The following is a 25,944-nucleotide window of genomic DNA, read 5'->3' on the forward strand; positions in this document are numbered from 1 at the left end:
CCAAACCACGAATCCTAGTCAGTAAAGAAAAGAAGAAGAATCAGCATCCCTTCCGAGCGTGCGCGCTTCCCAGTCGGCCATTTCAGCGCAGACCTTTATCGCGTGAACACCATCCTCTAACAAAGTCCAGTTTACGGTAAATATCGTCGTCGGCCGTGCGTTATATCCAAATGCAATAAATATATAGAGTGTAATGTAAACTTTACACTTTGTATATTCAAGTTAAACGGTCGTTCTCGGTAGTCTAAGCTTGGTTTAGAATGAAGATGCAAATTGGCTGTGGTCACGAAACCGACTTGAACGGTGTTCGAGGCCCAGCCGTCTCTTTGCAGACAAACACGCCCTCGTGTTTATGAAACATGTAGGGGGCCCCGTTCCCTATTTCTACATGACTTCATGGATTTAATTGACAATATATGGGGCCTAGTCTACTCATTTTGTCCCACGAGACGTGCTTAAATGCTGTAGGTATTACCCTTCCGGGGTATGACGGCTGTAAAGCTTCTGACCATGTGAACACGTGGTCGTAACCGGTAACTTAAAAAATTATTTGTGTAAAGCATTGCCTAAGGGACTTATTTGTGGCCTAAGTAATATTCATCTTTACGTATGCTTACTCATGAAATAAATCTTTAATTTTGAGTAGGGACAATTTTGTCCTAGGCCACGTGTTACCTAGGTTATAGGGGCTATGGCCGGTGGTAATTCTTGTAAGAATTTCGAATGATTACCCATACTATATTTTCCCAGAATAGAAGGGTGTAAATAATCCAGGATAATCCAGTACGGGTGAGGGAACCTTGTATAATTAGCGAAATAAGTTTTTTTCTAACAGTACAAGGTGCCGGATTCCATGTTGAGTACCGGCCGGGTGTGTTGGGTATAATATTTAAATATGACTGTAAATTCCAGCAGTTATTTTGGCACTTCACAAATTAGGCTATCTCAACATTTAACTGCTCACGTAGATGTTAGCCTATGGTCTGCATGCTAGGTTAGGTTTCTGTAGGGCATGGCATAGGGTAAACAACCGCAGGTGATCCATCGTCATCGCGTGGCTCGGCCTTATTCGCTTCATATTTAATTGATGAAATTTGAACAAATTTAGCGTAAATATGTAACTTATTAATCTTACTCAAGATTGCACTTGTAATCGGCACAAAACATTTTGTTGATTATATTAGTAAAATTATAAATTTATTCCCAAGGTCATGGGTTGAAATGAATTCATTTTTACCTTGTAATCGGTGGTTGTATCCTCACTGCCATCACAACTGAAATTCTACAGTGCTTATTTGATTGTAATTATACACATTTTAGTCCTACTTCACTCCAAATTGCACTTGAACCACACTGCGGTTCCTTGTTCCTTACCGCTCACTCCACAAACGGTTACGGGCAGCACACGACCACACAGTTATAGCTGCAAAGCTTTATTCCCCTAATTGTTTACTTTGTTCATTTTTTAGGGTAAAAAATCGCATGGTACAGGGGTGGACCATGTACGATCAATGTGTACAACCCCAAAAAAAGTACATTATAACACGTCCTGACATCGGAGAGGGGCATCAGACGCGACTTGTTGGTGAGAAACGGAGCTAAAGACCTCAACTCCAGTGTCAGGACGCCTTATAATTTACTTTTCTTGGGGTTATACACATTGATCATACATGGTCCACCCCTGTACCATGCGGTTTTTTACCCTAGATTAATTTGACTTACTCCAAAATGTATATTTAATTCATGACTATTTTCCCTTTTTTGCAACCAAATTAACCTTGAAGTAATTACGAGCAGATGTCTAGGGTAAACACACCAATTGGCAACACTGATAATGTTGATCACGAAGAAGGCCGGAGGTACTGTTCACAAGCAAAACTTGGTATTTGAGTCAGGAATCTAGTTCAACATTAGTTTCAAATTAACCATATGTATAAATATTTGTAATTCATGACCTTGTACTGCTGTTTAAATATTTATTTAAATAATTATCTAGTGCACGCTGCTTCTACTAAAAATCATAGTTCCCTTGGATAAGTAGTGGTTGGAAGTCTGTTTACGATTGTTGTGATGAAAGTGCCCCAGCGTCTATGGGTAAGTGGTGTGTGGATTTAGCACAGGAAACATTTTTAGTTGCAAGTAAAAATTTCGAAAGCGTCATGCAGGTAGTGTTCAATCTTAAAATATGGCCTTAATATAAACTTTGGAGAAAATACTTACTTCGAAAGGAGAGTAGAGGTCCCCAGCTGTTACTCTCCCCACCAACAACTCATGACTAATGACCATCTCCAGTGTCAGGACGTGTTAAAGTACTTTTGTTCCGACTAAGTACAAACCGTCGGTTGTCTAACAAAAGGATATCCGCGGGAACGCGCCGCCGCTACCGCATACAAAGAGTTCAAACTTGAATCGCTGTACCTGGGTCTGGGGTAACTGCGCGGGGTGAGCCGGGCCAGCTTGGGTAGGTCATTGTGATACCTTTCTTTTCGCGGTAGCCGTCGTGTCAACACCTACTCCTTCCGCCTTGACCCGACTTGAGATAAACAACGCATGACCGCCGACTGTAGTCTTTCTTTATCGTGATATATCTGACATCCTGTGCTTGAGTGCTTCCCCAGTGCCCTTTTCCTATCCTTTTATTTATCCTTTAGTATTACCTAGCATCCTAACTTCCCTGTAAGTATGGAAGGCGGATCTATGGTGGGTTTTTCGGGGAGGATTTGTGAGTGTGTTTTCGATGGCATGCGTTGCGGTACATCTTTGCCTTCGCCAACCTCGGATCCTCATCTGTGGTGTATTGCTTGTAGGGGTTTTGAATGTTCCCCTGATGCATCGTGTTCAACCTGTGCGCAGTGGAATAATGATCAGTGGAGGCTCTATTATGAGGCGCATGAGTGTTTTCAGTGACGCTAATGTTGATGCTGATAAGCCTAGGCCTAGGCAGACTACTGTGGGGCCTAAGGCCGTGTGTGAGGGGGATAGTGCCCAATTGGAGAACACTAGGCCTAGTAATCCTTCCTTATTAACGGGGGGGTAAAACTTGACAAAGCTTGCGCGGCCTATGAAGCGCCAAAAAAAACACGAAAAACGTATGTTTTGGCCTAATTTTCGATAACATGCAGTTAAATATTAGTATATATATATAACTATAGAAACGGTAATGGGGGACCCTGTTGGGAACCGGGGTTTTTGGGTGGGGGAACACAGACAGAATAAAGGGCAAATGGATAGTGTTTCCAGGCGTAATTTTCGTAAAACGGTAAGGGGGGACCTATTGGGAAACCGGGGTTTTTGGGTGGGGGGAAACAGGGTGGGGGGTTTTTGGGTGGGGGAAAAAGACGACAAAAATTAACACTGGGAAATCCACGAAAACGACTGAGGCTGACCCCTTACTCTACATACAAACCCAATTAACACTGGGAAACCCACGAAAACGGCGGTGAGGCTGACCCCTTACTCTACATACAAACTGACACCGCTAGCCTAAGATGTTTCTTGCCTACCTAAGAAACATCCCGCATTCGGACATGGCTGGCCTAGGCTACGTGTTAGGTATATGTACCGAAACCCACGAAAACGGCTGTGAGGCTGACCCCTTACTCTACATACAAACCCAATTAACACTGGGAAACCCAAGAAAACGGCGGTGAGGCTGACCCTTTACTCTACATACAAACTGACACCGCTAGCCTAAGATGTTTCTTGCCTACTAAGAAACATCCCGCATTCGGACATGTGGGCCTGGCCAGGCTACGTGTTAGGTATGAAGCTCCAAAAAACACACGAAAAACATATGTTTTGGCCTAATTTTCGATAACATGCAGTTACAGATTAGTAGTTCGAACACATGGGCTGATAGCCTACGCGGAGGTTCGGAGGTGCGGACATGATGTGCGGCCCTGTCTACGACTTACCAATAAGACCACTACATTTGTAAAGTTTTACCGTTCGAACACATGGGCTGTTAGCCTACAACATTCTAGTAGTATACCTTTTTATCGATAATTTTTAACATCCATTGTTACTTGTAAAAACTTAGTAATTTCCAGAATGCCATGATTACTGTTTTGGCCGAGTTCACAGTTCGAACACGGGGTGGGCTGTTAGGGTAAGTGAATGTTCGGAAATGGTCACCGGCCCTGTCTTCCGCTTGCCAATAAGAACACTTATCTGCTATTTACTACCTAAACGCTTTGACCCTTAACCAGAAAACATTTACCTTAACTTACAGACATCAATTAACTTACCTTATTATTGGGAGTCGTCAAATTCGTGCTCGGCGGGGGAAACGGGAGGTGGGTACAGGTTCGCGACCGCACGCATGAACACGTGAAACCGGGCTTCGTACTTTGGATATTTTCGGCGGAAGAGATGGTTTGCCAGGTACTTATCGAACGAGTCCTCCCTTCTGCCGTATTTAGGTACGTCAGCCCTCGCGTCCCTCCAGCAACGTTCGATGTTCTGGGTTGATGCCCCAGTTTCGGGATCCACGAAATTTTTGGAGTGGTTCACGGTTTCATGCGTGTAGCCCTCCAGTTGCAACTGGGAGTATGCTGCCCAACAGTCGCTGATGATCTTGGGTTTCCCGGTAATATCCACTTCCGTATTTGGGCAAACTAACGTTTCCCGTGAACGGTGGTCGGGTACCGGGACCATAAACGTTTTTTTGGAATCACGTTCGAACCGCCGAACACCCACACTCCTTCAATGTACCTCCCTCTATTGTATTTTCGTTTCCCGAACTTGGCTTCGTCGATTTCGACGATTTTGCCGGGCCCACCTATTGGAGTACTACTATGTTCAATATGATGTAATACAACTTCCCGACAAAAGTTGTACCAATCATTTACGGTACGTTCACTATTACACTAGCGGCACGTGCAACTTCTATCTGAGTACACCGGCTAAAGTTAAAAAAAAAAACTAAGAAGAAGAACTTGCTCTATAGAAATATGAACACTTTCGAACCACGTTCCAGTGAAGCCAGACACGTTTAGACGGCAACGTGCTCGACGATCATCCGAATTTTTTATGACTATCACACCAGAATCGATTGTTTTTTGTCAATTTTACAACGTTAAGGCAATCGGGCACCTATACGTTACTTTAAACACCTTATGCCTTGCAAAAAAGTCGAGGGTTGACTGCCGATCCCTAGAAATAACGGAGATATCAACTATGGTTAAATCACAACCGTTGCACAGATCCATTACGTTCGCGGCTGAAATCAAATGAACGAATTCAGGGGAATGTAGGCAAAACTAGCCGAATCGGGCTTAATCCTAGGCCTACGATTGGTTGGCCTGAATCAAATTTAAATTAGAGGCATATGATAGGCCAATTAGAACGAACCATGGCCGCATGCGCAGTAACGAGAAACTAGTCGGCGCAGGCGCAAATGCCTTTGACCCAACCTCCGAAATGCCCCCGACCGTAACGTCGCAAGCGGCGATCGGAAGAACTATTGGAGAGCGACCTTTCGTGCCCCCATTAAGAAGTACTGGGGACTTTACCAAAAATCCTGTTTGGTAACGAAATTGTGTGATAATTAAATTGTCCTATTTTGGTCGGGTAAGTGTATCATCAGGTATAATTTAGAATGAAGAAGTTATCTTCTATGGTGTTCTGCCAGTTACGCACTCGTTACCGAGATACAAGGCCGCGAAAAGCTTCTCAAGAATTACCAACGGGGGACCTAGTTAGTGAGCCTAGTGTCCTTCCCAAGAAACTTAGGCTAAAGAAACCTTCGTCGTCGGGGGCTAGGAAAGCAGGTAAGAGGAAAGAAGCTACCCTAGGGCTGGGATCATGTTCCTGCCCTCGAAGCGTAACAAGAAGGGTCTTCAACCGAGAGCTTGTTCCCGCCTAGCCTAAAGGCCGAACTATCTAGGTATGACCATAGCAGTACCGAGACACAGCCGGGTGCCAAGGTAACCCCCTGTTCCTCTCGGGCACAATCAGTCCAGCCCTAGGAGGGATCCGGTGACGGACCTGATGCTTCACCCTCCATCCTGAGGACAGTGCTAAGGAGCCCGGAACGGGACCCAACTCGCAGGAGCCAGCCACAACGCTCGGAGGAGGAGCATCAATGGAGACCTTTCGATGCCGCAAGGCCTAGGTCGCGCTGAGAGACCAGTGCCAGCGTTGATGCCCGAAAAAGCTAGGCCTAGCATGAGCCTAGTACCTCCGCACCACCTCCATCAGTTAGCCTAGGTACAGTGGGGGCCCAGGTCCTCACTCCCGCACTGGACATTGCGAACCTGGTCAAAACAGGCGGTGGAGGGACTACTTAAGCTCCAAAAGGAGGTTTCCCAGCAAGTGGAGAAGAAGAACACCAGTCTAGAGGAGTCTGCCCGTAGGATGGAAGAAGCCAGGAAGAAGTTCCTTTTGGAAAAGAAGTCAGAGGAACTGTTTCCAGATTTGGGTGACAGTTCTGACTGATTCCGAGCCCGATCATGCTCGAGGGGGAGCCCGATTCTGACCCCGATTCGGACGGCAGTCAGACTAGCTCACCTGCGGAGCCCGAGCCCTTATCATTCAACCAGATTCTGTCGTTGATTAGAAGCGCCAATGGCCTAACAGAAACTGAGGAACTGAACCAGGAGTTTCAGTCAGAGGTGCATAAGGTGCTCAACCTGAAGAATTCACAGCCCCCCTCGGTCAGCCTCCCCTGGAGCAACCAGGTTAGGCTAGCCATGATGGCTAGAGCGTCCCGAGAAGCCACGACTTCACCAACTAGGGTATCTGAGAAAATTCAGAGGTGGCTTCCTATCCCTGCTCAGGGGGCCAGCAGGTATTATAGGCCAACAGGTGACAAACTAAGGGAGTCTGCATATTCCAGGGACCTTGCAGATCTCTTAGATGTCAGTCTGGACGCCCTTCAGAAAAAGCACCTCTTGCCTCTCTCCCCTCAGAAACCGAAGGACTCATTCGCGCTCTAGCTCTGGCGCTACGAATTCGTGGATGGAACGTCTACTGGCAGCACTTCCGCAGTTCTTACCCAAGCTCCAGCCTCAGCAGCAGCAGAACTTGTCTTCCTTCATGCAGTGTGGGATCAAGACACTCGCACCAAGCAGACAACTTAGCGGTTCTGTGGGCTAATATGGAGGTGAAAAGGAGAGAGAATGCCTTCAAGGAGGCCAAATCGCCAGTGGTGAGAGACCTCCTCCCGGACTTACGGAAAAACCCGCTGTTCCAGAAAGTACTTATTCCGGCGGAAGAAGTTCGCAAGGCAGCGGAGAAGAAGGAGCGATCTCTCCAATCTAGGGCTCTCTCCAATTCCGCAACCCCGGGCCATAGACCACGGCCAGCACCACAGATTAGCCAACAGGTAAGAGAAGCGCAGAGACCGGCTTTTCCCGTGCGTAGGCGAGAGGAGAAGAAACCTTACTCTGTGTCGAAGGACAAGTTCCATAGGGAGAAGACTCTTCCCTTTCCATCAAAGGAGCGGAAGCAGAAGGGCAACAGAAGAGAGGGAGGTCCCCGCAAGAAATTCTAGGCCAGATCCTGCCCGTCAGCGGAAGGTAGGGGGTTGCTTGGCTGCCAATTGGCAAGTGTGGCAGCAAGCAGGAGCGGAAGATTGGACCCTGCAGGTTATCAAGTCAGGCTACCGTCTTCCCTTCCAGTCTACACCCACTCTATCCCTACCCCCATCCAAGTCCCTTCCTATCGACCGGACTCGGACCGCGGACGGGCCCTGGAGGAGGAAATATCCAAGCTACTTCAGAAGGTCGTTGGAAGAGGTTCAGGATCCAGGTCCAGGGTTCTACTCCAGACTCTTCCTGGTAGAAAAGGCAACAGGGGGTTGGAGGCCGGTCATAGACCTTTCACCCTCAACAAGTTCCTTTCTCTGACAAAGTTTCGGATGGAAACGGCAGACTCCGTTCGAGCTTGTGTCAGGGAGGGAGACTTCATGGCCTCAATAGACCTCAAGATGCCTACTTCCAAGTCCCTGTTCACCCTCCTCCAGAAAATTCCTCAGGATTGTCAGCAAGGGAAAGACTCTGCAGTTCACCTGCCTGTGCTTCGGTCTCGCCACAGCCCCACAGGTGTTCACCAGGTCTTCAAGATAGTGTCAGTTTGGGCACACGCAAGAGGCATCCGTCTCCTCCGCTACCTGGACGATTGGCTCATCTTAGCCGAGACGGCTGCGCAGTGTGCGGAGCACCTTCAGCTAGTTTTGTCATTCGTTCAGGAACTGGGAGTGGTGGTGAATGTCGACAAGTCGGATTTCACTCCCAGACAAAGGATGGTGTACCTCGGAATGACACTAGATTCATCCCTCATGAACCGAGCCTTCCCCTCGGAGAACAGGGTCTCCGGCCTAGTATCTCAAGTGCGGAGAGCTTTTGGGGAGGCCCAGCCCTCCCACGGCAAAACTCTGCCAGTCCATCTTAGGACACATGGCCTCAATAGAGAGACTAGTGCCTCACAGCAGAAGGCGTATGAGGCCGCTTCAGTGGCTGTTCAAGAAACAATGGTCTCCTCAGGAAGGGGACCCCAACAGCAAAATTCTTCTCTCCCAAGAAGTAAGGAAGTCCCTGGAGTGGTGGATGGTGCCTTCCCACCTCCAAGGGGGCATCTCTCTCAGTCCGAGAACCCCAGAGATTCTTCTCTTCACGGATGCATCAAAAGAAGGGTGGGGGGCCGCACCTGACGGAGGAAGAAGTGAGCGGCCTGTGGTCGGAAGAAGAGAAAGCATCTCACATTAATGTCTTGGAATTGAAGGCAGTCTTCCTCTCCCTTCAGCACTTCCTGTCTCAACTCCAAGGGAAACGGTGGGCCTAATGTCAGACAACTCCATGGTGGTGGCATATCTAAACAAACAGGGGGGCACAGTCTCACTGGATCTCTGTCGCCTGGCAGTACAAATCCAGGAGTTAGCAGAGGGAAATGGAGACATCACCCTCAAGGCAAGATATATTCCAGGCAAGAAAAATGTTTGGGCGGACCATCTGAGCAGGAGGGGACAGATAATCAACACAGAGTGGTCCCTCCATTAAGAGTAGCAGATGGCCTGATAAAGAGGTGGGTCTCTCCGTCGATAGACCTCTTTGCCACCGCATGGAACAGAAAAACTGCCAGTGTTCTTCTCCCCACTCCCAGACCCGCAGGCAGCGGGGGAGGATGCCCTCCTGCAAGATTGGAAGAACCTGGACGCTTACGCCTTTCCGCCTTTCCCCCTCCTCCAGAAGATCCTTCAGAAGATTCGCTACTCGCAGAACCTGCGAGTAACCTTAGTAGCTCCTTGGTGGCCGGAAGCCCCCTGGTTCCCAGAAGTGCTGGATCTTCAGTTAGAGGACCCGGTAAGCCTACCAGACAGAATAGATCTCCGCCCAACCCAACAACGGATGCCTACACCCAAATCCGCGGCCCTCCGCTTACGGGTTCAGACTGTCATCAAAACTCCTCCGCGATAGAGGTTTTTCCAGGCAGTTAGCTGAGGCCATGGCCAATCCTGTGAAACCTTCCTCAGGCAGATTGTACCAGGGAAAGTGGCGACGGTTTCAGATTGGTGTTCAAGATAAAGGCATTGCCCCCAGCACGAGGCCACCATCCCTCAACTAGCGAGTTTTTTCCACCACCTCAGGGAAGGATAAACGACTATCCATATCGGCAGTGGAGGGTTATAGAGCGGCTTTAAATCAAGTATTCGCGTTGAAAGGCATGGACCTCGCTGCATCTCCAGAAATTTTGTTGCTCTTCAAGCACTTTAGGAAAGACCTGTCCCCCGAGAGAGCTACGGACTCCCCACTGGGATGTAGCCTTAGTCCTGGAATCCTTGAGAGGTCCTCCCTATGAGCCCTTACATTCAGCTTCCTTGAAGAACCTCACCTTGAAGGACCCTTTTCCTCTTAGCCCTGTCATCTTCGAAGAGGGTCAGCGAACTACACGCGCTGTCCTACGAAGTGTCACACACCAGGCGTTGGAGGGAGATGGGGTTCTCGTTTGTCCCTGGCTTTGTAGCCAAGACTCAAGACCCATACAAGCCAGAGGAGATGTTTTCCTCTTTTACCATTCCTTCCTTGGGGGATTTTACCGGCTTTTGACAAAGAGGAACTGATTCTATGCCCGGTCAGAGCCATGAAAGCCTACCTCAAGAGGACGAGACAGTTCAGACCGGCTATCAAACGGCTGTTCGTGGCCACGGGCAAGCATCCGAAAGAGGTGGCTAAGAATACCATCTCTTCTGGATCAGACAGGTTATAAGAAGGGCCTACGAAAACAAGGAAGTACCAATGCCAAAGTGAGGGCTCACGAAGTTAGGGGCATAGGCTCCTCTATGCTCTTCAGGAAGAACCTCTCAGTGGGCAGGTATGAGAGCAGGCACCTGGAAGAGTCAAACCACCTTCACCTCCTTCTACCTACGAGAAGTTACGTTCAAATCTCTAGAAGTGTTCTCTCTGGGCCCCATTGTCGCAGCCAAGAGATCCTCTAGGCGTTGGTCACCCGCACTGCGTACCTCAATTTGGAAATACACACACACACACACCAGCAATTCCCGCCTAAGTCTGGCCGAATGTAAGGGGTATGAGTGAGTTTTCCTGGTAATATCCTACGTATGACTGTACTGTCCATGACACGACTTGGCCACTACTGACTTACCTGGAGAGTAGAATGATGGCTAAGAATCCTTCAGGAACAGCTCTCTGAGTGAGTATTAGTACCATAGGTTAGGACAACAGCCGGAGCCCCTTGGGTTCTCCCCTATTGAATCCTTACCTGTGTAAAGTGTCATGAGGAGTAGGGGGTCTGGTTAACATCAGGTCGTGTGAAGTTATTGGCGGCTCTTCAAAGGGTACATTCAGGTCACTCACCTTCCATCCTCAGTTCGAGTCTCCTTTTGTTAGACAACCGACGGTTTGTACTTAGTCGGAACAAAAGTAATTTTGTCGAAAAAATTATTTTTTGTTTTTTCCTATATACAAACCTAGGTTGTCTAACAGATTAATGGCCCTCCTCATCCACCCCTCATTGAGTTATGGCCCCCCTTTTGAAGAGTGTGTCTGTTTAGACTAAGTATTCTAACGGCTCAAAGAATGGTATCACAATGACCTACCCAAGCTGGCCCGGGCTCACCCCGCGCAGTTACCCCAGACCCAGGTACAGCGATTCAAGTTTGAACTCTTTGTATGCGGTAGCGGCGGCGCGTTCCCGCGGATATCCTTTTGTTAGACAACCTAGGTTTGTATATAGGAAAAAATAATTTTTCGACAAAATTACTTTTTTGGAGGGTGGCCACAAACGCGGCAGTCTGGGTTGGCCAGTCCATTGCGTTGTTTACCCTTTAGATATACCTTTGTTGGTCCACTGTAACCCCCCTCCTCAAGGGCTAGTACTAAACACTGAAAAATACACGTTATCCCGATTCCTAGACGTAGATGCAGGACTGTTGCTTGCAGTCTGACGATTTATTACTTAGTTGCAGTTTCAGATTCCATTTGGTCTTGAAATAAGCTGCATTGGCTTGGCTAGGCTAATTACTACAGCTAGTTGCAGAATGTCATTGCTCAATAATTTGGGATGTTAGATTATGGTAAGTGACAAGGTGGGGTAGCATAGCGGCTGCAGTCCGAGAGAGGTGGCGCTATAGGGTAGAACATCACAGCAGGCCAAGCAGGCCACCTACAATCATGCAAGCCACCCTCCGAAAAAAGTACATTATAACGCGTCCATGACACCCGAGATGGGCATCAGTCGCGACTTGTTGTTGGTGAGAAACGGAGCTAAAGACCTCTACTCCTCCTTTCGAAGTAAGTATTTTCTCCAAAGTTAGAAATTAAGGCCAAATTTTAAGATTTAAACAGAGGGTACTGAAAATGGCGCCATGGCAGTGGAAATCTTACCAAAATGCTTTAGAAATTTTTACTTACAACTAAAAATGTTTCGAAGATTGACGCCATCTCGATGTTTACGGAGTCGCTTTTGTCAACAAATTTCCATTTCCTGTGATAAATCCGCACACCACTTGTACCCACAGACGCTGGAGCACTTTTATCACAACAATCGAAAACACGATTTCTCACCAACAACAAGCCAGGTGTAAACAGCTGTTTGGGTAGAAGATGACGAGAAGCGTGCTCTTGGCTAATTTTTAAATAAGTAGTAAAACATCAATATTTTACATATTTGATGATTAATTTGAAAATATTCGTTATTGAAAAAGTAACTCTACTCTGACTCAAATTTAAGTAATTATTTTTCTGAATTAGAACGTTCTTTCAAGTTCTGTATTATGACGTCACGACATCTTTACTTTCGTACCTATTGTAAATAATTGCTATACTCAACTGTCATTGCAGAACAGTTTACCAGTTATTCATGCAGATTGTTATCAGCTATACATGTAATTGTTATAATCGTAATGCACATATATATCTTTATTATTTACTTTTTGGATATATAAGATGTTTTACTGCTGGATTATCGCCGTAGTGTGACGCAATCGTTTTCGGTCCATGGGCCTCTGTCTGTTTTCGCACCATAAGAAATTATGGGGCCGAATTTGCAATGACCAGAAAGTCGTTAAAAGAGGAAAGTTAGCATTGAGGGGCATATGTTTTGACTGAGAAAAAACTACAAATTTATTCAATAGCTAGCTTGTAAAAAATACTTGGTTATAAAAACTTGATTGACAAACTAAGCAGCATGTCTACTATGGGTTTCAGAGACAGTGCAAGCAGGTTTTTGGGCAAATCCTATTTCTGTAACGAACACTCTTAACAGAACGAGATTTTGCTACAGTGCATTACACCCAGTGCCGTAATTTATAAGGGTATCGTGAATCACTAATCGTAAAGAATAACGACACTTGTCCTTGTACCAAGAGACAAAAACTCCATTATGCAGAAATGGGGATACGAACACGGCGTATAAAAGCTCACCTACCTCTCCCCACCCCCCCCCCCCCCCCCCCCCCCCCCCCCCCCCCCCCCCCCCCCCCTCCCCCCCCCCCCCACCCCCCCCCCCCCCCCCCCCCCCCCCCCCCCCCCCCCCCCCCCCCCACCCCCCCCCCCCCCCCCCCCCCCCCCCCCCCCCACCCCCCCCCCCCCCCCCCCCCCCCCCCCCCCCCCCCTCCACCGCCATCCCTTTTTCTTCTTCGTTCCTCCGCCTTCCTTTCTCTCTCTCTCTCTCTCTCTCTCTCTCTCTCTCTCTCTCTCTCTCTCTCTCTCTCTGTTGCCTTTCTGTATGTTTTGACCCTCCACACTGGGTATAAGACTACACACAAACGTTTGAATTTGGGGAAATAGGCTATGGTATTGGAAGTATATATACATAAATATTAAAGCAATTTTATCATTATTGCATTACTATGACAACTAGAATTCATGGAAACAGTTTATAACCTGTTAAGCGTCACCCACGTAATAATACGTTTACCGCGATCTATCGGTAGCGCCTTCACGGGATATTACGTTAAAGACTTTAACTGTGCTTGTCAAGCCGTCAGCCCCGTAATAATACGTTGACTCGTATAGAAAAGTGTAGGAACATCATTTGGTAACACTCAGCACATGGGAAACTTATTTCCAGCCTGGCAACTCTTTCCTGGTGGTCGCTTATGCTAGAAAACTGCCTGTCCCTGTTGGTTTTCTTTCAATACGCTTCGGGCGTTTATCGAGACAAATTGGATTTCGCTGTCTTTCACAATGAATGTCCCAAAGAGGAGGCATATTTCTTTAGGTGAGATCAATCAAATACTAGAGGAGGAGTGTGATATTGATAACCTATTGATGATGAGAGCTCTAGTTCTGAATCCTCCAGTGATGATACAAACTTTTCTTCAATTGCGGAGTGAAGATGACTTTTCTTTGCCGAGTGACTGGACTGAGAGAGAGAGAGAGAGAAAACGTAGTCGTTCCTCTGCACTTTTCCGTATTCGTTCCTCTATGTTTTCGGCAGCCAGATGTACGAAAAAGAAACATTTGATTTTATCTACTTTAGAAATATCTGTAAGTTTTTCGGGTAATTTGGTTGCAAAAAAGGGATAATATACATGAATTAAATCAAAATTTTAAGTAAATAAATGTAAATTTAAACTAAATAACGAGTAAAGTAAACAGTTTAGGGAATAAAACTTTGCAGTTTTCGTCGTCTGTCGTCGTCTGCTGTTCGAAATTGTGTTTATGGCGCGCGCGCTTAGAAACCAGGAACAGCAACGGTTTAAAGTGCAATGTGGAGTGAACTGAGACCAAAAATGTGTATAATAACAATCAAATAAGCACTGTGGAGTTTCATTGTGATGGCAGTAAGGATAAAAACCAGCGATTACAAGGTAAGTATGAATTCAGTTCCAACCATAACCCCGGGAATAACAAGTTTCATACTTTCACTAATATAGGCAACCAAATGTTGTTTTATTGTGCTGATTACAACTGCAATCTTGAGTAAGATCAATAAACGTTAATACATACGTTAACATTGTTCAAATGAGTGCTGGGAAGGCTGGGGAAAGATGGTGGCCGTCACTGATGAGAAACCGTCCATGCAAAACGTAGCCGCCATATTGGATTTCAAAACTGCCTTGAAAACATATTTTACGAAGAGCTCACATGCTTATTTTAGTTCGTATGGGGCTTTCATATATCACAATATGTTGACGAAACTTCAGTCTTTTAAATGGTATGCTTAGAGTTGCAATTGTATTCATGTTTCACCAATTAAATATCGAGTGAATAAGACCCGTCTACCGTGATGAGGGCCTTGGCCTGTCGTGATGTTTCCCCCTAATTGGAGTTTTTCTCTCTTGGTACAAGGACAAGTGATGTATTCTTTACGATTAGTGATTCACGATACCCTTATAAATTACGGCACTGGTTGTAATGCACTATAGCAAAATCTCGTTCTGTTACGAGCGTTCGTTACAGAAATAGGTATTGCCCAAAAACGTGCTTGCACTCTCTGAAACCCATAGTAGACATGCTGCTTAGTTTGTCAATGCCAAGTTTTTAAATAACCAAGTATTTTTTAATCAAGCTAGCTATTGAATAAATTTATTTTTCTCGGTCAAACATATGCCCCTCAATGCTATAACTTTCCTCTTTTAACGACTTTCTGGTCATTGCAAATTCGGCCCCATAATTTCTTATGGTGCGAAAACAGAGGCCCATGGACCGAAATCGATTGCGTCACACTACGGCGATAATCCAGCAGTAAAACATCTTCATATATCCAAAAAGTAAATAATAAAGATATATATGCGCATTACGATTATAACAATTACATGTATAGCTGATAACAATCTGCATGAATAACTGGTAAACTGTTCTGCAATGACAGTTGAGTATAGCAATTATTTACAATAGGTACGAAAGTCAAGATGTCGTGAACGTCATAATACAGAACTTAAAAGAACGTTCTAATTCAGAAAAAATAATTACTTAAATTTGAGTCGGAGTAGAGTTACTTTTTCAATAACGAATATTTTCAAATTAATCATCATAAATATGTAAAATATTGATGTTTTACTACTTATTTAAAAATTAGCTAAGAGCACGCTTCTCGTCGTCATCTACCAAAACAGCTGTTTACTCCTGGCTTGTTTGTTGGTGAGAAATCGTGTTTCGATTGTTGTGATAAAAGTGCTCCAGCGTCTGTGGGTACAAGTGGTGTGCGGATTTATCACAGGAAATGGAAAGTTTGTTGACACAAGCGACTCCGTAAACATCGAGATGGCGTCAATCTTCGAAACATTTTTAGTTGTAAGTAAAAATTTCTAAAGCGTTTTGGTGAGATTTCCACTGCCGTGGGCGCCATTTTCAGTACCCTCTGTTTAAATCTTAAAATTTGGCCTTAATTTCTAACTTTGGAGAAAATACTTACTTCGAAAGGAGAGTAGAGGTCTTTAGCTCCGTTTTTCACCAACAAGAAGTCGTGACTGATGCCCATCTCGGGTGTCAGGACGCGTTATAATGTTCTTTTATGGAGGGTGGCTAGCGTTGATTGTAGGTGGCCTGCTTGGCCTGCTGTGATATTCTACCCTAATCTGTGTACTTCAAAATTTAATCTTTGAATCTCCTCTGAACCATAGTAATACATCAGTTTTTGCTGAAATCCAGATGTTTTCAGGTTTCAGCAAGCTGATAAATGCAATAGACTTCTACAAAGAGTCAAACTTCCAGAAGTTGTATATCCGTAGGTCATGAACAATTGATTTGTCCCTGAAAAGAGCTCTGAAGAGGAGATTCAGAGATTTGAAGTACACACAAATTGTGCTCTGCTGTATTCATGGTGATAAGGAAAACTAACCAAAGTCGATCGTATGGTAAACGGCCTAATCAATCTTGAGTATAATCATCCAAATCAGTCCGTATTAGCAGCATGTTTCCCATATTAGATCCACTACTTTACTAGCTAGGCCTCAAATCATTGAATCTCCTCTTTGGAGCTCTTTTCAGGGCCGATTTGATCATTCGTGACCTACAGATATACAATTTACGGAAGTTTGACTCTTCATAGACTTCTGTTGCCTTTTTCAGCTTGTTGAAACCTGAAAACATGTTTGGCAAAAAAGGATTTATCATTACATGGTTCACGTTGCTCTATCGCCATTTCCTTGCCATCACTAATATGCTTGAGGCAGTAAACGGGTTTGCGCATGCCCAAATCACAGCCATACCAAATATCTCTCGCAGTCCGGATAGGGCTGCCGTACCAATATCCAGTTAGTTTTTTTATGCTTTTTGAATTACGGACCACAACTATGCCCCCATTGGTGACCGAAAAGGTAGACATTCTTCCTATAATAGGTTAAGGCACAATGTGCTTGATAGGTAAAGTTATCTCTATAAAGTATTAAGTTTAGCAAAATGCTAACGTAGAAACTTATAAAAAAAAATTTCATTGCTACATACTTTTAAGCCTCTCGATGCTTACCACAGCATTGTTCCAAGACATTGTTGTAAGAAAACTGGGAGGCAGATAAACTGGTGGGTATCTTTGGCAGTATTTATTTCTTGAGTATTGCTGACATTCCCTCACACAATTATTGTTGTAGCTGTGCTATTGATTACATTTTACAAAAACACTCCTGGTGGGGGTTGTTGTCAGGGCTCATAACTGCACTGCAAGCACTACGAAACCCCCGTCCGCACGGTTAAGCCTTGCTCGACGTGGCATCAGAAGTGGGATAAGTCTGAACTTCATCCGCAGTTTCTCTGCTTCTGACGTCACATTGAGCAGCTTGTCGAGCTCCGTGTGGCCGGATCTTTAAGTTTCCATGCAGTGCTGCTTTGGCTCCTAGCTGCCACCACTTCACTCCTGTAACTGCCTGTTTGTATTCAATACTATTTATTCCATCTTTCCACACTTTCCTACCAGATCTTCAAAACCTTTTTGCTCTCAATTTCTTGTCCAGCACTGAATGGCCTGTGGCTCTAACCAGTTGGCTACTTGGCCTTCGGCGCCTGGTTTATATAAACTTATTTTCCCAGGTTGCCACTTATTTGAACAACACAAAGAATTGTATATTATGGAAGGAAAATTTCTATTTAGACATTATTTTTCCAGGTCAACGTCGCCTGAAACGATAAAGACTAAGGGACAAGTGTTGCTTGGAGAGGTACGTATAGTTTTCTTGAATGATTGTTGTACTATGAAGAATTCAAATTTACATTAGTGATGATACATTTATTCCGCGTTTCAGCTGAGCATTAAGATGAGAATTTCTTCTGACATGAAAGAAAATAATTATATTTGAGTACTCTTGGGTCGAGTTTGAATTTAGACTTTTCTTTTCAGTGGCAGTTGGATGAAAGACGAGCTCTACGCTGCATGATAAAAGTAAGCATAAATAATAGTTGTATATTTAAATGACTATAAAGGTTAATCTTATAGACACTGGGCATTTAGCGAGAACTTTTGGGTGTGGTAAATCTTGGGAGAATTATGCCGTACAGCTCTATCCTACGGTATAGGGGACTGATGGGAATACAGGTTTTTGGGTGTGGTTAAACACTTGGAGGAAGGTTTTGTCATGTTATTTCCTCTTATGACATTTGAAACAAAATAGAAGCGGAATTAAGTGATAAAAAGCTTTAATGGAGCCGTTTCACCAGCAAAATCTCCACCTATTACTACTATAAGGGAGCTTTTGTTTCAGACATGACTCCTGATGGAAATAAAGGGTTTTGTGGCCGGGTTACATGTATTTGATAGGACCGAATGAAGAATTAGGATGATTCATACATAGTTATTTATATTCCTTTTCCTTTTTTTTTTATAAGTTATATTATTTGAAGCTTTTTTTTTGTGTTCAAGTGAAGGCTATTCTTTCATGATGAACTTGAATGGCCAGAGTTCTTAAAAACTTATTCCTGTCCTGACATTTTTCTTGAATGTCATCTGTCATCCTTAATGTTTAAATGAAGTAATGGCACAGTGGTGTTATTGGTATGGTCTTGGCCTACCACCTAGGTGGCCGCGAGGTCGATTCTCGTCCATTCCATTTAGGAGTGAGAGATGTGTATTTCTGGTGATAGAAGTTCACTCTCGACGTGGTTCGGAAGTCACGCAGAGCTGTTGGTCCCGTTGCTGAATAACCACTGGTTCCATGCAACATAAAAACACCATACAAACAATCATTCAGTATCCCATTGGTGAGTGTATTAGTGTAATAAGGTTGACGATTACACCAACTTTGTTGTACTACATTTGTTGAAAGTGATTTTTTGTGACCTTGCAATGATAATACATTTATTTTTAAGAAAAATGTTCCCATTTTTTTTTTAACTGCTCCTAATCGAAGTCATGATGGAGTTTGTCTTTTGTGGTCAAAATAGGAGCAAGACAAAGTCCATTTCAAAGGTCGCTGGATGTATTTTATTTATATATCTAGCATTACCCAAGATGGAGACACCTTTATAACTGCTTCTAATCGGAGCAAGAGGAAGTCCGTTATTTTAGTAATTCTAAGCATTCCGTGGTAAAGTAGATTATGGCAGTTGATATTTTCCTATGTTATTTTACTTACTGAACAAGAATTTAAAGTAATTTTTTATTTGGCCCGACCATAATTAAACTGTAATTTATCTTTTAAATACTGTGTGTCGACTGGCAAAATATTACTTCAAACTCTTGTAAAGTAAACAAAATAACATATGAAAATGTCCGCTGCCATAGTTCTACTTCGACTGAATCTTCAAAGTTTTTGTTCAGGGCCAAGAAACATAAACCGCCATATTTGAATTGTAGTAGTGGCTGGGTGTGGGATCCGTAACCACCCGGGAGCCAATCTGACACAAAGGCACCCTTATAACATAGCTCATGCGCAGTAGGATTGGAGCAGGCATAGTAGGATGCGGTGTTGTAGTAGCGGTAGTAATAGGTGGATTTTGGCTGTTTAATGGCTCCATAATCTGTTAATCACTATTTCATCTTGTATTTTGAGTTTTGAATGTCATAAATAAGAGGAAATACACTAACATTGCATATATCTAGCACAACCCAGGATGGAGACAGTTTCATAAAGAGTATAGACCATAAATTATTTCCACGTATAAGACTTAAATCCTTGAATTCATGGTGATGTTTATATTCAATACTATTTACTATTCCATCTTTCCACACTTTCCTGCCAGATCTTCAAAACCTTTTTGGTCTCAATTTCTTGTCCAGCACTGAATGGCCTGCGGCTCTAACCAGTTGGCTACTTGGCCTTCGGCGCCTGGGTTGTATAAACTTATTTTGCCAGGTTGTCACTTATTTCAACGACACAAAGAATTGTATATTATGGAAGGAAAAGTTCTAATTAGACATTATTTTTCCAGGTCAACGTCGCCTGAAACGATAAAATGACTAAGGGTTAAGTGTTGCTTGGAGAGGTACGTATAGTTTTCTTGAATGATTGTTGTACTATGAAGAATTCAGATTTACATTAGTGATGATACATTTATTCCGTGTTTCAGCTGAGCATTAAGATGAGAATTTCTTCTGACATGAAAGAAAATAATTATATTTGAGTACTCTTGGGTCGAGTTTGAATTTAGACTTTTCTTTTCAGTGGCAGTTGGATGAAAGACGAGCACTACGCTGCATGATAAAAGTAAGCATGAATAATAGTTGTATATTTAAATGGGGAGACTATAAAGGTTAATCTAAGTAATACACACTGGGCATTTAGCGAGAACTTTTGGGTGTGGTAAATCTTGGGAGAATTATGCCGTACAGCTCTATCCTACAATATAGGGGACTGATGGGAATGCAGGTTTTTGGGTGTGGTTAAACACTTGGGGGAAGGTTTTGTCATATTTCCTCTTATTTATAACATTTGAATCAAAATAGAAGCGGAAATAAGTGATAAAAAGCTTTAATGGAGCCGTTTCACCAGCAAAATCCACCTATTACTACTATAAGGGAGCTTTTGTTTCAGACATGACTGATGGAAATAAAAAGGGTTTGTGTTTTTGTGGCCGGGTGACATGTATTCGATAGGACCGAATGAAGAATTAGGGGGATTCATACATTTATATTACTTTTCCTTTTTTTTAAAGTTTTATATTGAAGCTTTTTTGTTTAGGTGTAAGGCTATTCTTTCATGATGAAACTTAACTTGGTTGATACTATATAATATAACTATATATATATATATATATATATATTATATATAATATAATATATATATCTATATTATAATATATATAGATATATAAATATATATATATATATCATATACACACATATGATACATACATACATATATTATATATATATATATATATATATATACACATATACATACATATATCTATATATATATATATATATATATATTAAATATATATCTATATACACAGGAACAGGCGCCCCTCGGTTAGCGGCAGGGTTCCGTTCCTGGCCACCGATGCCAAGCGATTTCGACGCCGAGCGATTTTAAAAGCCTACGGCCGCCGCACACCTTTCGAAACTCTAGACCAGTCAAAGGCGCCGTAATCCCACAACGGCGCAATAAGTAAAATTATATTTATGCAGTATAGTACTATAGAATTTACTGTACAGTACATGTGGGTGTCTAGAGTATATAGATATAATAAAGTTTATACAGTACAGGTAGCCGTAGTGTTCAGGTTACGATCATTAGTCATACGATAGTCCGATTTTATGAGATAAAATTACAATGGCCTAACTTTTTCCATCTTCTAGTTACATAAGTTCAATAACAGCAAAAGAGAATGATGAAAGTATGGTGTTAACATTATACTAGTTACGTGAACGTGTACAGCCATGAACAAACGAACAAGAAAATTTTTTTTTTTTCTAAGTACAACCGAACTGGATAACATCTGTTTGGCTTGTATTTCGATCATCGTACTACAGTGCAATATTACCGTATTTGTTATAAATGGCGTTGTGTATAGAATAGAACTGAGATATCTTAATATAATAACTTTATTCGCTATAGATCAGAGATCAATATACGTAGATTAAAGATCAATCGGGAAATATACCGTTAAATTTAAACCTAGTTATAACTGAAGCTGAGAAAACTGTTCGAGCTGCTAATGACTAGTATCGTACATTGGCAACAAGGATAAAACTGCAGTAAACGTCTGCCATCACACACAACTGTAGATAAAATTGGGATAAAATCATTTTAATCAAAACTACTGTGCTTGAAAGAACACATTTTACTGTTGGTTTCACGCCGTTATAAGATAAATAACGTAAAGTTCGTATTACGATATGATAAAGGATTATTGCGAACGGAATCACATAATTTTTTACGCAATAAACATGCCGCCAACATAATCTGTTAACGAAAAAAATAGTAGTTCACATTCACAACGAGACATTCAATAAATATTTCCACCTAAAAACACGCTGTATAAGGAAAAATAACTTTCTCATAAAAGTCAAGTATATAGATATTCGTTTATGCTAACTAGAAGCAAGAGCATTCGCTCAGAATTGCGTTATGGTGAAACAAACTCGTATTCATCTGATGATTTCAAACCACAACATTGGCTGCTTCGCGGAATACGGGCTTAAGTTTGCCGTAGTATTTTAAAATACAATAATATGAGAATACATACAATATTCTTGGATACAGCGAAACAATGTATAACTTTTTAAAGGATTTGTGGAAGAGATGCATAATTAATAAAATAACACAATGCATTTTTTGGAACTGGCGGACAAGAACGAACATGAAAAACCATCCCCTGACAACGTGGAGCGTAGTTACAAAGGCTGCCTTAATTTGTATCTTATTTCTGTACAAAAATGAAAATACCTTTATGTAATATATTTTCATACACATTTTAAACATAAAAGCATAAACATTTGAAAAATCGACACATCGATCGCTAAATTTGCACTTTTTAACTATATTTTCGGAAGAGCGGCAGACGGCGGCATACAAGAACGAACTTGAAAAAAACATCGTAGTCGATAACTTGAAGGGGAGTTTCAAAAGCTGCCTTTTTATCACATTTCTGCACAGAAATAAAAATACCCTATTCGTAATACATTTTCATACACATTTTAAACATAAAAGCATAAACATTTGATAAATCGACACATCGATCGCTAATTTGCACTTTTTTTAAATCTATATTCTCGGAAGAGCGGCAGGCGGCGGCTTACAAGAAAGAACATGAAAAAACATCGTATTTGATAGCGTGAAGGGCAGTTTCAAAAGCTGCCTTTGTATCATATTTCTGTACAGAAATAAAAATGCCTTTCACGTAATACATTTTCATACACATTTTAAACAAAAGCATGAACATTTATAAATCGACACATCCATAGCTACATTTGCACTTATGTAACTATATTTTCGGCATAGAACAGCGTCGGAGGCATATATTTTACCCTAATACCTACGTAATAACTCCATAAAATTTGTTAATATAATTTGCATAACCTTTATGGTCTGAACGGCATTTCTACAAATGTATGAACTCGTTAGACAACGGCGCTAGCGGCGCTGTTAACTGAAATTTGTGCCGTAAAGATACCTTTAAGATGCCTTATTTTTTTAATGAATGATTTTGACGACCGCCGTAAAACCGATTCGCCGTTGAGTAATTGCGCCGTTAACCGCGGGCAGCCTGTGGTATAGATATTATATAGATGATATAGATATTAGATATATAGGATATATAGATATATAGATATATAGATATAGATATAGAATATATAGATATATAGATATATAGATATATATATGATATATAGATATATAGATATATAGATATATAGATATATAGATATATATATATATTATATATATATATATATATATATATATATAATATATATAATATAATATATATATTTGTAGGTTTAGGAAGTATGCCATTGATGTGATGTCTCTTATCAATAAAAATATAGGGACAGGACTTTGGAATGTATTGTAGAGTGAATAATTTTGTGGTTTCCTGTAACTTCCAAAAGCTAGGTACTTGCTCAATTATTATCACAGAATTATTCAGAAGAAAATTTGTTTTGATAATAGATGTTAAAAAATTATGAAATACAATGTCTGATAATTAGATTATAAAACACAACATTAATTAATTAGATTATAAAGTATACATAATTGCTGTAGGATAGTGATGCATTGCAGCTTTGTATGAATTTTTGTGGTTCCAGATATACGTTGTCAGAAGAGCAATCTGTTTGGGTTTCATTCATATAAACAGCGCGTGAGAGGAAAGTTGACGGCACTTCAATTTGAAACTGCAAAATAGGATATCCTAGCGCGCGCGCACACACACACACACACACACACACACACACACACACACACACACACACACACACACACACACACACACACACACACACACACACACACACACACCCCTACCTCTTCCTTTCTTTTACTTGATATGATTAAAGTACATTGAGGAACTTCATTTTTGGCAAATATTTCTCATTCTTTACTAATCATTGCTAACCATTTTACTAAACATTATTCCATGGCATTTTACTAACTTGTATTTTAAATAACATTGATTTAGAGGAGTTTGAAATTTAAAGATTTTGTGGTTAGGAGTTACATTTAATGGGTTGTATTAGTTTATTGGATTTAAGGTTAATGACCATTGATTAGTCATTCGCAAAGAAAGTGTTCACGGTTTTAGTATAACTTTTTTTCTTACGAGAAGCCAAACAAAGAATTTAAAGATGTCTACATCCTCAGCTTCCCCTGACAAATCAGCCACAGTTGTTCATAGAATACTCCAGGATGACCACATAATTAGATTTTGTGGAAGGAAAGGCGAAGACGATGCCTGCAACTTGGAAATTTGGATTGAACAAGTGGGGACAGTTTTAGATTTCATGGGCGGAAATGACATTGAGAAATTAAATAGAGCCAAGTGTTACCTTGATCTGTCGACAGGTGACCTAGAGCGTTATGTTTTTTGTGATGCCTACAGAAGTATTAAGAATTGGGAAGAATTGAAGCAATATCTGAGGAAAATATATTCCATGCTAGGCGAAACAGATCCTGTTCTTGGCCTTGCAAAGATATATCAATGTTGGAAAGTTCCCAGAAGCTGTCCCCAGTTTTATCACCTTGTCAATGATTGGTGCGATGTTGTTTCAACCACTCCATGGACAGGAACATTAGGAAGTAAGCCAGGAATGACACTTGAAAATTTAGTGAAGTTGATCTACTTAGCAATGTCTGTAAGCTTACCAGGTAAGAATCAGAATAAGATTCTAGGTAATTCTTTTCAAGGAAGACCTAGGACAGTCACATGTTATAACTGCCAGAAGAGGGGTCATTATGCAATTGATTGTCATGGACCAGCTTATTGCCCATATCATCAAAAGACTGGACATAGTGCTCGAGATTGTAGGAATAGGCCTAATCCTAGATATAGTTCTCAGTCACAAGATAGAGGTAGAAGTTGTAGCCAGTCTCCATAAGCCAGAAGGACCAGGGATCACGAGCGCCGCGGTGGTTGGTGCTAGCGTGCCACCTCTGCGGCCGCTTGTTTGATTCTTGGGCATTCTACTGAGGGGGTTAGAGTTGTGTAATTCTGTTGATAGAAGTTCACTCGACGTGGTTTGGAAGTCACGTAAATCCGTTGATCCTGTTGCTGAATAACCACTGGTTCCATGCAACGTAAAAGCAACATACGTAGCACCTCAGTGGCATGATCGGTAGTCTTGGCCTGCCACCTCGCCGCAAGTTTGACTGGGCATTCCATTGAGGTGCGAGAGAGGTGTGTTTCTGGTGATAGAAGTTCACTCTTGACGTGGTTCGGAAGTCACGTAAAGCCATTGGTCCCGTTGCTGAATAACCCTTGGTTCCATGCAATGTAAAAACACCATACACAAAAACAAAATCTCCATACAAACAATACAAAGGAATAGGACAAAACCTTCCTTCCTAAGGAAAGTCACTGAAAAGATATAGATTAATGGAGAGGAAATTCTTACACTTAACAGAATGGGCAAAAGTTCTTACACTTAGCATAATGGTTAACAGAATGGGTAATCGTTCTTACACTTAGCATAATGGGCAAAAGTTCATGTACTTTACAGAATGGGCAAAAGTAAATGGAGTACAATATTCCTCCCGAATACAGGAAGTTCTAGACAGGTTAAAGTAGCTTTAAAGGTTATTAGGCCAAGCATTAGAGGAGGGAAAAGGGCCAAATAAGGAAAAAATTCATGGAAAGCTAGAACAAGTTTCATTACCTTTGTAATAATGTATTAATTTTCACCCATCTACCTCCCTGGATTTGGCAGCCATCTTGGAAAAATGGTGGCGAAAGTTTGTTGCAAATATCTCGCTTAGGACTCAATTTAGCTGAAAGGTTACTGACACATAAAATAGTCATGAAGATTCCTATAAAATCTTTATTCAAGTTATTTATTTATTTATTTTTTTTCACCATTTAGGTGCCAGGAGTAGATTTGAATCCAATTTTTTCCTACTCTTTGCACCTGAATAGCATGTGGTTTTCTTGCTTGCAGTATTAAATAATG

General features: G+C 42.1%; 1 protein-coding gene across 5 annotated transcripts in view; it reads left to right on the forward strand.

Moving 5' to 3' along the window:
* LOC135207801 (piggyBac transposable element-derived protein 4-like) overlaps positions 1-25,944 on the forward strand; it is a 55,394-nt gene continuing 29,450 nt past the window's right edge. The window contains exons 1-5 of one of the 5 annotated variants that reach the window (XM_064239653.1): positions 1-136; positions 17,506-17,557; positions 17,737-17,778; positions 19,764-19,817; positions 19,997-20,038. The gene's annotated coding sequence lies outside the window, so the exon portion shown is untranslated. The remainder of the gene's footprint in view (positions 137-17,505; positions 17,558-17,736; positions 17,779-19,763; positions 19,818-19,996; positions 20,039-25,944) is intronic. The other 4 variants (XM_064239658.1, XM_064239655.1, XM_064239657.1 and 1 more) reach the window with 4 other exon arrangements.

This window comes from Macrobrachium nipponense, chromosome 34 (assembly GCF_015104395.2).
Source record: "Macrobrachium nipponense isolate FS-2020 chromosome 34, ASM1510439v2, whole genome shotgun sequence".
NCBI classification, from domain to species: domain Eukaryota; kingdom Metazoa; phylum Arthropoda; class Malacostraca; order Decapoda; family Palaemonidae; genus Macrobrachium; species Macrobrachium nipponense.